Below are 15480 nucleotides of genomic sequence, written 5' to 3'. Positions count from 1 at the left end.
CGGACCCAACCTTAAAGTTGAATTTCATACATATTTTAAGTTTTCCCTTAATTGTCTAGGTTATATTACAGCTCTTAGAGGAGGCATTTAAACAACTTTTGTACTAATTCATTCGCTTGTGTTTTGGTGGTTCCTTGGGGATGTCATAAGCCTTGACCATGTCTCTCTGAATGTCCGTGTCTTTGACAGGTTGTCATAGTCCCTCCCTGCCATAGCCTTCATAACCCTTCTCTGTCCAGTTTTTTTTTAATTTTTTTTCTCTGTTTTTTTTTCTCTGTCCAGTTTTTGCTCAGTTTTCAACTCACACCTCAAATGTCACATGTTCTGTGTGTATTCCTTGATTTCATCAACTTGGTTATTTGATCATTTGTATTCCCTTAGCATTTATGCTCTAGCACTCTGTGAAGGATATTTTAAGTGCTTCTTATAGGGATCTGTAGGCACTATGTGTCACATTCATTTCTAAGCTCCTTAGAGACAATGACCAGCAAATACTTCTGTGTACCCCTCAATTCTGGACACAGGAGATCAGTGTAAGCTTATGGGCTAAATTGTGTCCTTCCAAAATTCATACGTTGAAGCCCTACATTTGGAGATAAAGTCATTAAAGAGATACTTAAGGTTAATTAATGTCCTTGGGAAGATCCCTAATCCAGTGTAATAGTTCTTACAAGAAGAGACCAAGACACAGAAACAGAACAGAAGGTAGATTATGTAAACACATAGGGAGAAGGTAGCCATCTATAAGCCAGGGAGAGAGATCTCAAAATGAAACCAACTGTGTTGACACCTTGATCTTGGATTTCTTGACTCCAGGATTGTGAGATAATAGATTTCTACTGTTAAGCCATCCAGTCCATAGTGCTTTGTTATAGCAGTCCTAGCAAGCTAATAGAGTGCATATTCATATCATTTTAACACTTTTAAGAAACCGACATTCAGGGGATCCGCATTCCATAATCACCCACTTTTATTCAAATATTTTCTGTCCCTTCTGCATGTAATACATTTCTATATAAAACTAGCAGGTACTCTTAATCCAGCCTCATATCTCAACTCTGTCCATCACTTCAGCATTTCCCCAGCTAAAAATGGCCAGGTTGGCAGTGCCTCCTTTAAAAGATACATTATATTTCAATAAGGCTCCGTGTAATCTCCCACTTTTCGCTACAGAGGATAGAGACCAATGTATACACTTGTTTATACAGTACTTACCTTCGGCTGGACTCTTATTATAGCTTTGAGTGTCAAATATCAGTTTAGCTAGGAAGAAAGTATGTGTGTGTGGAGTGTGTATGTGTGTGTGTGTTGGTGTGTTTATATTTAGGAGGAAGAAGACCTAACTTACAAAGTCTCACTGCCAACCGGTTAGAGGAAATTTGTCCACTAATTGTTTTTATTTTGGTAATTTTTTTCATGCACTTCATTACAATTTTAAGGCTTATCAAGCTGCATCTTCGAGTTGTTGCTAAATGTCTTCCTACCTTAAACAATTTAACACTATATAATATAGCATTATATATATTAAATATAGCATTATTCTTAAATTTCTGCATATTATAATCATTTGGTGAACATGGAGGCCATGTCTACATAAGGTGATTATTTTAAAATTAATATTGGATCATCTGTCTCTAAAAACTATTAACAGATTTATAAATGCAACCTTTGTGTCTCATCATGTGAACCCTTTGCCAGATTTTTCTTTCAGCTCATTTTTGAAAGCTCAATGACATTGGCATTTTCAGGAACGGTGTCACAATCCTTTTCCAACTGTCTTCCTGCTATTACATGTACAATACACAACAAGGAGTACATTCTTCCAACGTGTTCCCCAGAAAGTAGCTTTGAGCATGGCACATCAAAAGCAAAATGAGTTTGGCAATCTTAAAGCAACATCTGTTCAGAGATTTTTTCTGCCACACCATGAGGGGGAGAAAAGGGAAATAAATGTATACTACATGGCACATTTAAAAAAATCAAAGAAAGGTGTTGAGTGAAAAAAAGAATAAAAGGAAACCCAAGACAAAAAAAAAAAACATGAAATTATATACTGCCCTAAAGACAAATTCACATTCTATTTCCATTCAGCCTGTGGAGTAGCTATACAGGTGGCAACAGAAATACGGGCTGAATCACAATACTTTTCTTGTGTTTCCCTGTCCTCAGTAAGCATCAATTACCATTGGGCAAATGATTTTCTCCCAATACATCTGAGCAGTCATAGATTTTCATTATTCTGCACTTTGTTTCAATGGCCCAACTGTAGAGGAAATGCTGCGTGTGCCCGCTGTGATGTTCATTGCAGCAACTGCACCTGTTAGGAGAACATTTCTGTTTATTACAAACATTTGGTGAACATTGAGGCCATGTCCACATAAGGTGATTGTTTTTAAATTAATATTGGATCATCTGTCTTCAGATAGTGTTCTCTTCAGTTTTTCACCATTCTCACATACACACAAAGTTTAAAAACCTGAAAGGGGAATGTGTTTTTCAAGCAACACAAATCCAGGAGGATGGATTTGAAGTGGAGTTGTCTTGCCCATGTTCTGCTCCCACCCCCACACCCACTTCTAACACCCAGAGCTACTTCAGGTTACTCACACTGACTCATTCCTGAATCTTCCTGAGACAATGCAGCTGAGCTTGCCTTAGTGCTTTTTATGTGTCCTCCTCCCATTCCTTCCTTTTTTCACTGCCTCCCTCCCAGCCCCTTCCACTGAAGTCAGAAGGTGAAAAGGAAAGGGAGAGTAAAATGGTGCCAACATCTCCTTTTTAGAGCTGTTGGTAGCAGAAGAGAAGTAAATTAATATGAGGGCAGCTGGCGGGCTCAGTCAGTACAGTGTATAACTCTTGATCTTGGGGTCGTAGTTTCGAGTCACATATTGGGAGTAAAGATTACTTTAAAATAAAATCTTAATAAAAGAAGTAAATGGATATGGCAGAAAGGAACCTCAATATCTACTTAATATACCTACATATGTTTCATTTTTGTCCCTCCATGGTTACACCTTTACAGGAACTGGCCCAGGGCAGCACTCTCAAGGCTCGGTTCTACCTGTCTCTGTTCCTCCAATTTATCCACACTTCCGTAAAAAGTACCATCCTGAAACTGAGATCTCTTCACATACCTTCCTTGAATAAAAGTGTCTGATGGCTCCCCACTGCTATGAGAAGAACATGAGCTTTTGAGTCAGACCAGACTTGATTCTGAATCCAAATTCTGTTATTTACTGGTTGTGATCCACCTCAAAAAAACTGCTTCACATTTTTGAACATTGGTCCTCTCATCTGTAAAATGGGAAAATCATCCCTTCCTCATGATTTATGAAAATTATGATAGTATGCACTAGGCACTTAACCTAGTGCAGCAAAGGCTTAGTAGCCACAACTTATGTTATCAAGGCCTTCTCATTCCTCCCGACTTTGATCTATAATCTCAATATGTTCTGTAGTCAAACCTTCCTAGAATTGTTCCTGCTTATTCCTTAGGAACAAACAAAATCATAACCTCCTAAAAGGATTTTTGCTAGTGTGTTTATTTTTTCTATATTTCTCTTCTCATCCTCCCAACAGTCTCTATTCCTCGCTCACCCATACATTCAACTCCTGACCCCCATTTTTCATTGGGAGAATAAGGCATTTCATAAGAAAAAACATGAGGACCATATTTTATTGAAAAAATGGAGTTTTATTAGAGTAGAGCTTTTTTCCTTTTCCTGCCAAAATACAAATATAATTTCCCTTATGCACAGATTTTACAGTTACCTTCCTATTTTGTGTCCTCTCTGCCTTTCCAAAGACTGACCTCCATGCAGAGCCCCAGCATCATGGTGCTTTCTGGATCTTTTCCAAAATATGAACATATACTTTACCACCTCCCATTAGAAGTTCTTTTACTTCATATACTCATTGAGCCCTATTCCTCTGCTGTGTGCCAGAGCAGACCTCCAGAAAGGAGCTCTCTGTGCTCATCATTCCCCAGCCCTCATCTACTCGCTTATGGTTTTCTCCTTAATCCACCCTTTTGTCTGTTTCATTTAAAATCTTTATTAAATGCCTATTACATATCAGCCTTTGTATACTGAGGTGAAAGGCACTACTAAGGTCTCTTACTTTAGTGATAAAATAGATGGGACTATGTTATAATAAATATTCTATTATGTATTGAGTGGAAATGCCCCCTGGATGTCAATTCATAAACTTTAACACTTTTGCATTGTTTTGGATAATATATACATAACATAGAGGAGGCATTAATGCATGTTAAGGTGAATGATATACTGATTTGATACACTTGTATTGCAATGTGATTGCCATACCTCTATCTTGTCACATAATTACAATTTCTTCTAGTGGTGGAAACAATTAAATCCACTCTTATTTTGACCTTATCCTTCATAGAACTGAGCTTGCCCAGGTCATCAAAAAAAAAAAAATCCCATGTTGCCAAATCTAGTGGGCACTTCTCTGACATTTTGTTACCTGACTTCTCACATGCTTTATACATAGTTCTTTGAAATATCTCCACTCTGTTTCCATGACACCAAACTATCTTGAATTTTGAATATCTTGAATACCTAATCAGTGGCTCCCTTTCTTGCTTCTTGTGACTTCCTCCTCTTCTATCCTATCTGATCATGTGGTATGCCTTTGCCACAAGGTTCCCTTCTCTATTCTATTCTGTACACAGCATCCACATCTGTTCCCGTATCTTACATATCACATTCCCTATGACTTCCAAATAGATTTCTCCTGCTCCAATCTAGCTCCTGATATATCCTATATAGCCAACTACCCATCTAATTGTTTCATACCCAATTCATCGCTGAGTTCCATCACTTCCATCTTCAGAATAGATACAGACTTTTTCTCTTTCCATCTCCCCCAACTGTGCTAGTTCTTGCCTCAATCATCGTTGCCCTTCATAATTAGTCTGCCTGGTGTTATTCTTGTTTTTGCTCCTCCTGTATGATGCATTCCCCACATAGCACAGAAGTCATTGTCATATTTTTCCCCATCCCCGAAATGCTTTCTCCTCTCTCCTTATTTACTATTGTTATTCTGTGATAAGAGCACTTAGCATAAGATCCTCACTCTTAATAAAATCTTAATTATACAATGCAGTATGGTTAACTACAGGCTCTGTACTGTATAGTAGATCTCTAGGACTTCTTCATTTTGTATAACTGAAACTTTGTACTATGTGACCAATACGTGTAGTATACTTTCTGTTTGTTTTAAAGATTTATTTATTTATTTTTAGAGAAAGAGCACACATGCGTGCACAGGGAGAGGGACAGAGGGAAAGAATTTCAAGCAAACTCCCTTGTAACATATTAAATGCAATATTTTAAAAATATAAAGTGATCTGCCTTTGCTGGAAAACAGTGACTTCTCTTTGTTTTCAGAATAAAACCCACTTCTTTCCTGTGGATTAAAAGTCCCAATATGATTTGCCTTTTTGTTCTGTTCGTCCTTAACCTGCTCTAGATATAGATCTCCTGGCCTCCTTTCAGTTCCTTATACTTGCTAGTCTCATTCCTCTCCCAAAAACTTGGTTTTGTCATGTTGCCCCAACGGGCAACGTATTTCTCTGAGACACAGTTCTTGCTGGGTTCCTTACATTTCTGCATATAATAAGAAGATAAGCACCGCCTATCTTCTCAAGGATGTTTATAGAGCTTGGAAGATAGAGATACTGTCTGTCTGTTCAGCACAGAACAGATTTGTTTACTGTCCACTGTAATAAAGCAACATATATATAATATATATGCATATGTATATATAATATACATATAAAACCAACATTCTCCTCATTGTCCAAGGAAAGTTTGTAGCATTTTATAAAAAGTTTGGGTTGTGTGACACCAGTCTGCTGTGTGTACAGTATCATCCTGTCCCCATTCTGCATTGCTTCCATGGGATTTGTCAGTAGTAATAATATCCTTTGTTTCTGACCCAGGAGTCTTGGGTCATCTGCCAGCATATATCAAACCTTGGTTACCTTGCAACCTGTTAGCTTACAAAAGGGTAAGAGACTCTTCACAGGTTTTGGTAAGTTTTGACAATTTCAAAAAATTACAGAAACATCATTTCTTTCTATGAAGATGTTCACTCCTGGGTTCTTTCTAAGGACACAGTTTTGTTAGTTACAATATTCTATGATTTGTGATAGCTCCCCAATATTCTCTTTTCCCCTCTTCCAAATACCACATGCCCTCTTTCCAGCAATGTATGTCAACCTATATATTCATATATTTGGGAATATATGTCAAGGAAGACAGTAACCTATTTTGCAAAAATTGCTGCAGTCTATAAGTTAGTGTCAACAGAGTGAAAGTTTTTTCATATACTTTTCTATTGGTTTTGCATTGGTAACTACAGAAGGCTCTGCTCTACAGCTTATTGTGTATTTAGTATGATACCAAATAATTCATTCCATATTTAGTGGAATCAAGTAGGTCATTTTCATATACACATGAAAATATATACTAATATATTTCTGCTCTCAAAATTAATTATTTTGAAAGTATAATTGGCTCATGTATATTTTTAAGGTGTGTTTTTAAAATTATCATCTGCTTTCTGATAATTTTGTCTTTTACAGACAAATAAGTTATGGCTTTCATTTCAGGGATTCAAAGAAAATTTTTAGTATATCCATAGCTAAATAGGGAGCCTGCAACAACTGAACCTCAATAAATATAGCTCTTATTACTAAGTATTCCTTTGGAATTGATTCTGACACAAATATTTCAACATACATCTCTATTTTTTTTTCAGGCTAATGGTAAAAATTGGGTTTAAATTTTTAGAAAGACAGATTTTTCTTATTCTGTTAGGTCTAACTCAAAAGATACCTCTTCCTTAAAACTCCCAGTCCTCCTACAAAGAGCGAATGACTGATTTTCATTTCTGTAGTATCCACTAGATTCAGTTTGCCCTTACTTAATAAAGTATACCAACAAATATAAACGAGTTGAAGTGGTGTGAGCAAGACAGATGCTCCATTCTATCAGTAGTGTGGTTGCTCTGGTAATCACCAGGGGCTCAAGCTGTTTACCAGTTGCTGTTCTCAGTATGCGGCTTTCTTCCTCTAAGGTACCTCATGGTGCAAGATGGCTTCTAGAACTCTGGCCATTATATTTCCATTCTAAGCAGGGGAGAAAGAGCTCTTTTTAAAAAGACTTTCTTGGAATTCACCCAGACTACTTGCTTACATTCCATCTACCTGATATTGGTCACATGGTGTCTTAGCTTGAGCTGCTAAAGCAAAAATAGTACACCTGAGATGGTTAAGCAACAGACTTTTATTATGGCTGAGAAGTCTAAGATCAAGCATTAGCAGATTCAGTGTCTAGTGAAGAGTGTCCTTCTGTTTTACAGGTGGCCATCTTCTCACTGTGTCTTCACATGGTATGAGGGATGAGGGAGCTCTCTGGGGCCTCTTTTATAAGGGCACTAAAATCATTTATAGATAGGAATTCAACTCTCATGTGCTAATCACCTCCCAAAAGCCCTGCTTTCCAACACTGTCACCTTGGGGTTTAGGATTTCAATACACGAATTTTTATAGCAGGAGGGCACAAACATTCAGACTATGGACACATGGCTACTGTAGCTACAAAGGAGGCTGGGGAATAATCTGGGGGGCTGCGTATTCAGCTAAAAACTGGGTTCTGTTATCAAGGAGGGAGAACCTACAGCTGAGTAAAGAACTACCAATCTCAACTACATACTTCTATTTAATTCTTATGTTGTCTTGGTGATCATAACTAGTTTTCACTTGAATGGTACTATCACTGGAAAACTGCAAGTTCCTTGGAGGAAGGTATTGTGTATTATTTATCCTACTTCCTAACACCTAGCAGTGTCTTGTCCTGTATTTATTGAGTAACATAGGCTACCATATACCCAGTTTTAGAAAAATAACTTTAAACTGCCTTTAATAAGCTATATAATTTCCATAATAGAAGTCCATGAGGATACTCTTTGCATTTGCAACTTTATTTAAAATGTTCTCAGTCAATCTCAGATGATTCATTTACTAGACTCTTGAATGAATTTTAAGTGTAAACACAGAATTGATATTCCTCAATTTCTTAATTAATCAGCTCCCTCACAGAATATTTATCAAGCATTTTTCTTTGCAAGACATTGTGGAAGGCATTTGGTATACAAAGATAAATGACATAATCCTTGCTCTCAAAGAATTCACAATCCAGTGGACATCTATTAGTGTGCAGGAATGTCATTGCTTATTGTATACCTTACCTATGGCACAGGTTTTTAGTACCTTTATACTTTGATGTGAGTAACTTTCTTTTGTAATATTTTCCCTTGATTGCTGCCATAGAAAAATTAATGACCCTTTGGGCAGAAAGAGAAATTGAGGATTAATCTACTTTTTTTTTTGAAAAAAATCCATTCCAAGGAGGAACAGAGACAAATGGATAGTTTAATTATACAATAAAGATTTTTTAAAAGACTCCCTTACTCTATAATTTCTTCTGTGGGATTTTTGGATTTCTTTTTATCACCATATAAGATTTCTCCCAACAGGATATTTTTTATAAGTCTACTATAGGGTGCTTTTTACAAAGTCTAACATAGGATGCTTCAATACCTTGTAAGACTTTATTGAAGTCTTACAAGGTATTGAATAGGTTATTGAAACCTATTTCCTATGTTTTCCAGGTTAGTATTAACATTACTATTGTTCCAAACTACTCATATGACATTTTTTCTATTGAAAACAGATTTATTTATTATGTTGCAATGCTAAATTTATTTAGTGTCACTGTGGTTTTAAGCCCATGCATATTTACTAATAACTTTGCATAGTGGATGTCATGATGTGCCACCCAGATTCCAAGGGACTCATTCCCTCAGTTTGCTAAAGTGTTGCTGCTTGTCAGTGGTTCACAACTGAGTCCCTACACAGTATTGCCAGCAGTTGAAGGGAACGGCCTCATTGAAGTTATGTGCACTCCCAAATGGAAGCTCACATGAAATGGCTTAATGATAGATGAGGTTCAAATACCTGGCCTTCTTTTTTGAATTGGAACATTTTCAGAGCCAAATCAACTCCAGAGCTTTCCATGGGATGAGCTAAGGCCTCTATTTTAGCTGTTATATTGTAGTGGTGCAATTGTAAAACTTTCACCAGTATTGAGTTGGGATGAGATGCAAAAGAAAGGAGTGCAGTGATTTTAGAGGCAAGGATTTGGGATGTTTAGGATGATTAGTAATAATAGGTCTATAGAATATAATGACCCATGCTGAGTGCTACTGACATATTAGAGAAAGAAAATTAAGCACTTAGGGTGGTTAACAACCCATTTGGGGTCAAGTGTGAAATTCCTGTACCTTTCTTGAGAACCTAAACAGTCTGACTTTCTGGAATCCAAGGATAAGAAAAGCTGAGGATCAGACTCAGAACTTAATTAGAAGGGCACCAGGGCCCCAGAGAAGGTTAAATTCCAAATTCAGAAAGTCATTATGCCAAGGATAGCAAACTGATAAGGAAAAGACTCTGAGACTTGAAATGGGAGACATCTTTATTGATGCACCTGACAATCTTGAGTCCCTAGTTTTCCTTGACTGTCTTAGAAGTGCAGATATGATTCATTCCCCCATGCTAAAGCTGCAATGATTGAAGATGATGCAAGGGTCTATGCCTTGCAAGAGAACATGTGCCCTTTACATCCCCTGTCAGGGTCTACCATCATCTCCCTTGTGGCCAACAGACAAATAACTAAGGTTAAGTCACAGTGTAACTCATCAAGGCACAGCTGGATCTGCTAAAGTAGAAAATAGACTCTACTCTGAACGAGGCTATAGAACACAGACAACATAACATCTAGAAGAAAATGTATGGGGCTGGATGCATAAGGGCTGGATCAAAGTAGAGGGAGGATCAGAACATAAAGTTGTATAAGAGAGGATTTATTGAGGACCTTCCCATGCATAGGACTTAACTACCTGGAAAAGATACCTGGAGACAGTGCCAATATACTTTCTAGGTTAACTGTTGAAAACTTGGATAAAGCTATAGTTCATACTAAGTAGGAATGCCAGAATTCTGTGAGAATGGTGGAAGAAGCAATAAAAACTCAGATAAATGGGCATTAACGAGTGGATATACTATGAAAAACTAGAAAATCCACTAGCTATCCATGCTAGTGGATGGTATAGAAGACACTTTCTCAAGCTATGAAATATGTGCTGGTGGGAAGAGAACCAACATCGTGGAGAAGCCCAATGGTGATTGAACTCAGAACACCAGAGATGATGGTAGAGATGTACTTACAGATCTAGGCTCCCTAATAACAATGGGTTGATATGATAGGAAATAAGAGAAGACAGGTGGTAGAACTTAACCACCAAAACCAAGGTAGGCACAATTATATCCAAAAGGGCAAGGTTGGTATGGTTGTCAGGGGTCCCTTAACAGCAAAGGACAATAAAGATGCTTATTTTAAAAAAGCAATTCTAAGAGCAAAATAAATGACAAGTGTGTTGAAGGTCTTGGTAAGACACGTTTACTCCAGACGTAGAAAGATAAACCATGTGACAATTAAGGGAGCCATCACATTATTGTAGCTTTTAAGGAGTTTTGTTGTCTGAGGTATACTAAACATATAAAGTAAAAGACAAATTGTTGCAACTCATCCTCCAACTCTAAGGGACAAACAAACAAACATAATGACTGCTAAGGATTTGAGATATAGAGATAGCATTTTCTACAACTTAGAAATATTGCTCTGACCCATTGCCCAGTGGCACATGAGGCTACCATCTCTGAGTGGGATCAGACCAAAAAAAGTGTTCTGCAGCCAGTCCAGGTTGCAGTATCAACAGATCTTCTGCTAGAGTCATACAATCCATCAGATCCTGTAGTATTAGATATACCTGTGATGGAAAAAATATATGTAGAGTTTATATCAAATAATCCTCTAATAGAATTACCATAGACCAAATAGATTTCTGGAGGCTTGACCTTGCATTTTTCAATGGAGAGTTATATACTGTTCAAAGCACTGTTCATTAGAAATATGCAGCTGACCATGTGACATCAAGTGAACATGCATCCAGAAGTGCCCATAAAAATTTGGGAGGTAGGAGATACAGTAAGTCATAAGATCATGCAGGTCTAGCAATAAATCTTGGTAGGTGGAAGCAATACAACTTGGATCACACACAAGCTATGCCAGAAGGCACAAATAAGATCTTTGAGCAAGAATCTTAATCCCCTATGTCATATACCACTACTGCACAGGTACTAGTCCATTACTCACACCTGTGACTGCAGAGAGGGTTTGATCATCTAACTGAAGAACAAAAAGGTAAAAAGTCATGGATAGGTCAGTATTATAATTTGGTGCAAACCAAAAACGAACTGCTGCCGCACTGATGTGATCCTGAAAATGACAATGAGGGGAAATACTCTTAATGATAAGAACTTTGTGGGGCATTATTGATAATCTACTTTGTATGGAAAAAGAGCTAGTTAGAGTCTATATAGACTCAAGAGCAGTGGTGAATGACTTCACTGGTTGTTCACGGGCCTTGACGGATCAAAATTGGTGTGTCAAGGATAAAGACATCTTGTGAAGTCATGAAGAGCTACCTATGGGAGTGGGAATAAAATGTGAGGTCTTAGGATCACATGTTTAACATCTATCGTACAGCATTGATCTAGAGAGGCACTACTGATGTAGATGGAAGAGCTTGGCCACATATGCCAGGTAGCTCCAATATTGTCCATTCCAGTAGTAGTGATGTGATTGGCACATAAACAGATTAGCCATTGTGGCAGAGAAAGAGACAGTGAATAGGCCCAACAGCATGAGCTTTCACTCACCAGGACTGATCTAGTTAATTCTCTGCTGAATATCCTATTGGCTAGAGACAGAGATCAATGATGAGTTCCCGAGAGCACTCTGTTCTTTGAGAAGACCAATTAGCCATTTGTGGCAAGTTGATTACAACCTATTTGTTCCACCCTGGAAGGGGCAGCAATTGATACTGAATGGAACCAACATATATATTTCAGGTATGTGTTTCTCTTTCCTGCTCACATTGCCTGAGCAAGTACCACTCTGGGGGCTCTCAGAGGATTTGATCCACATTGGACTAAGGGATGAAATTTGCAACAAAGGAAATGTGACAGAGAACTCATCCATTTGTTCTGATACATATCACACTATTCAGAAGCTGGAGGGTCTGGAACAGATTTTTGAAGAGGCAGATATCCTGTGATATGGGGTACTATCCTCCCTCCAGAATACAGTATCTAGTTGTCAATTAAATTAGTGACAATTGTGTGGTTCTGTGTCTCCAAACAGAGAGAATCCATAGCCTGAGAATCAAATGTGGAAATAGAATTGGCCAGCTTATTGCTCCCAATGACACTCTTGGGGAATTTGTATGTTTCAGCCACCTACCTCTAGGCTTTGTTGGATAAAACCTCTTCTTCCTGTGGGGGAAATTTACTAAGTGGCAAAACAGAGTGCCATTAAATTTTAAGCAATGACTACCACCCATCCCTTTGAACTTCTTAGGCCAAAGAACCAGTAGGCAAGGAAGAGAAGGGTCATTCTTTAAGAGTTAGTGACTCTGAATATCAGAAGTAGGTAGGATTGCTATTATGTAATAAGGGCAAACAGAATATACAGTAGTCCTCCATTATCTGGAGTTTCACTTTTTGTGGCTTTAGTTACCTGTAGTAAAACCATGGTGTGAAAACAGATGATCCTCCATCTAACATGTAGTCAGAAGGTCAATAGTAGCCTAATGCTATGTCACAATGCCTGTGTCATTCACCTCGCTTGATAGCATCATGTAGGCATTTTATCATCTTACATGATCACAAGAAGGATGAGTATAGTACAATGAGATATTTTGGGAGAGAAAGAGACAATATTCACATAACTTTTATTACAGTATACTGTTATAATCACTCTGTTTTACCAATAGCTATTGTTAATCTCTTACTGTTCCTAATTTATAAATTATCTTAGGTATGTATGTATAGGGAAAAATAGTATATTGGTTTTAGGCATCTACTGGAGATCTAGGAATATATCTTCTGTAAATAAGGGAGAAATCACTGTATTTGGCGTTCAGGTAGCTCACCAAACCTTTCCTTTGAAATGCCATCCCCATGGAGAAGCTCTCCAGACCTGATAAGGGCATAGAGACCGGTAGCTCTAAACCTCTCAGGAATGAGAGTAGGGGTCAATTCATCAGTCAGGCTATGTAGACTAGGAATACTGCTTGTGATGGATAAGAAGTCTAGAATGGATAATAGAAGAGGAAGATGAGTATTGGTTGCAGCTCTATGACTAGCAGCAACACAAGCTATAGCTTACTCCAGTACCCTTTCTCTTACAACTTTCTCCAGCAAAGAAGACCAAATTGAACCTTGGAGGAGATATTCCCTGATTAGGTTAACATATTTAAGAAGCAAGTAGCAATTAATAGTGCAAGGGATGAACTATTACAGGTGATGTGTACCCTGTCCAGATCTCTCTTAGAACCATGGCACTCATGCCAAAGCTGCTGAGAGTGATGCCTGCTGAGGTTCAAACCTGAGTCCCTAGTGAGAACTTTCCCTCAGCCAAAGGAGCTTCCCTTCTAAGGTATGTCTCCTCACCATGGGAAGCTATATCCAACGAGTGGTCTAGGAGAAGATCAAACTTCTGAGTCTTTTTGTCAAAGGGAAGCAACTCTAAGGGATCATCCTTGTATAGCTCTCCAGGGGATCACTTGAGGCCTTTGTTGTGGCTAAATATCAATTTAATTTCTCTCACAGCCCATCTTTGTTTCCTTCATTCCCTCATAGATGTTGCTCCAAAGAACATTGCTTAGTAAAATTCCTCCATGCAAGTTTCCAGTTCATAGTCTATTCCTGGGGAATTTCAATGATAGTTCTTTGTTCTCTCTGGTGTGTGTGTGTGTGTGTGTGTGTGTGTGTGTGTGTGTGTACTTTTCTATAATACCTCATTTCTGCAGTCCAGGTGGCTCAGCGGTTTAGCGCCGCCTTCAGCCCAGGGCGTGATCCTGGAGACCGGGGATGGAGTCCCACATCGGGCTCCCGGTATGGAGCCTGCTTTTCCTCTGCCTGTGTCTCTGCCTCTCTCTCTCTCTCTCTCTCTCTCTCTCTCTCTCTCTCTCTCTGTGTGTGTCTCTCATTAATAAATAAATAAAATCTTTTAAAAAACCCTCATTTCTATAATACCTCATTATTATTTCTACTTAGTCTCACAACTAATAAGAGTTCACTATTCCATTTTACTGTATGTAATTTTGTTGCAAATTAAGCATGGAGAATGTATGTTCTTCTTTAATTTATATCTTTTACTCCATTGTACATTTTCGATTCAGTACTTCCCCTTAGTTCACTGACTAATCCTATGGGAAACATTTTATCTGATTTGTGCCTTTCCAAAAAACCCTAATTTATGATACTAGCATTATATTATCTATTAGGATTATCTATCATTTTCTAATAAATGTAGGGTTTGAGTTCCTTCAATTTTATCCTATGAAACAATTTTTTTTGAATCCATGCAGAGTTATTACTCTTCTGCTTCAGTGCAAGTTTCATTAGATGCATAAATCAAACATGTCTTTTTATAGGATAGAACAAATCAGGATTCAAGTTGCTTTTGGTAGGGGTGACAAATTTCTTATCCATTGTCTTGATCAATTTCCACATATCAGAATGGTCATAATCAATTACCAGTTTCATCTATTTATCTATCCAATTAAAATATATTAAACATCTATGTTATTATGCAAAGTTATCCATGCTCCTAAAACAGGTGATGTTGTTGACAACAAAGTTCATTAGTTGTGGTAACTTATAAGAGAGAAGTATAGAATTTCTTATAATTGTTCCTCAGGAGCATGTTTATGCCAGCATCCTGAACACACAACAAAGAACGCTCTAAGAGAGAGATCATCACTCTCAGGCTGAGCTCCATATTTGTGTGTTGGTCTGAAAGGGGTTTTGTAGTTTGTTGGGGCTACCATAACAACCAACTATCACAGTCCATGTGACTTAATCAGGGGGCTTAAGCAATAGAAATTTATATTCTCACAATTCTGGAGGCTAGAAGTCTGAGATCAAGATGTCAGGAGAGTTGATTTCTTATGAGGCCTCTCCTCCTGGCTTATATATAGCTGCCTTCTTCTGATGTCCCCATATGGTCTTGCCATTATGCATGTTTGTATCCTAATCTCTTCTTAAAATGACACAAGTTTTATTAGATTAAGTCTGACCTTAATAACCTCATTTTTAACTTAAAAAAAAAATGCTGCCTCCAGATGCAATAACATTCTCCTGTACTAGTGGTTAGGAATTTTGGAAGGGACACAATTCAGTCCATAACAGGAGGGTAGAAAACTAGTTTCATTAAATAACAAAACACGGAACAAAGAACCTCCAGACCCCAAAGCAATGCT

The sequence above is a fragment of the Vulpes lagopus genome, chromosome 17, assembly GCF_018345385.1.
Source record: "Vulpes lagopus strain Blue_001 chromosome 17, ASM1834538v1, whole genome shotgun sequence".
Lineage (NCBI taxonomy): Eukaryota > Metazoa > Chordata > Mammalia > Carnivora > Canidae > Vulpes > Vulpes lagopus.
Note: the sequence above shows the minus strand (reverse complement) of the source record.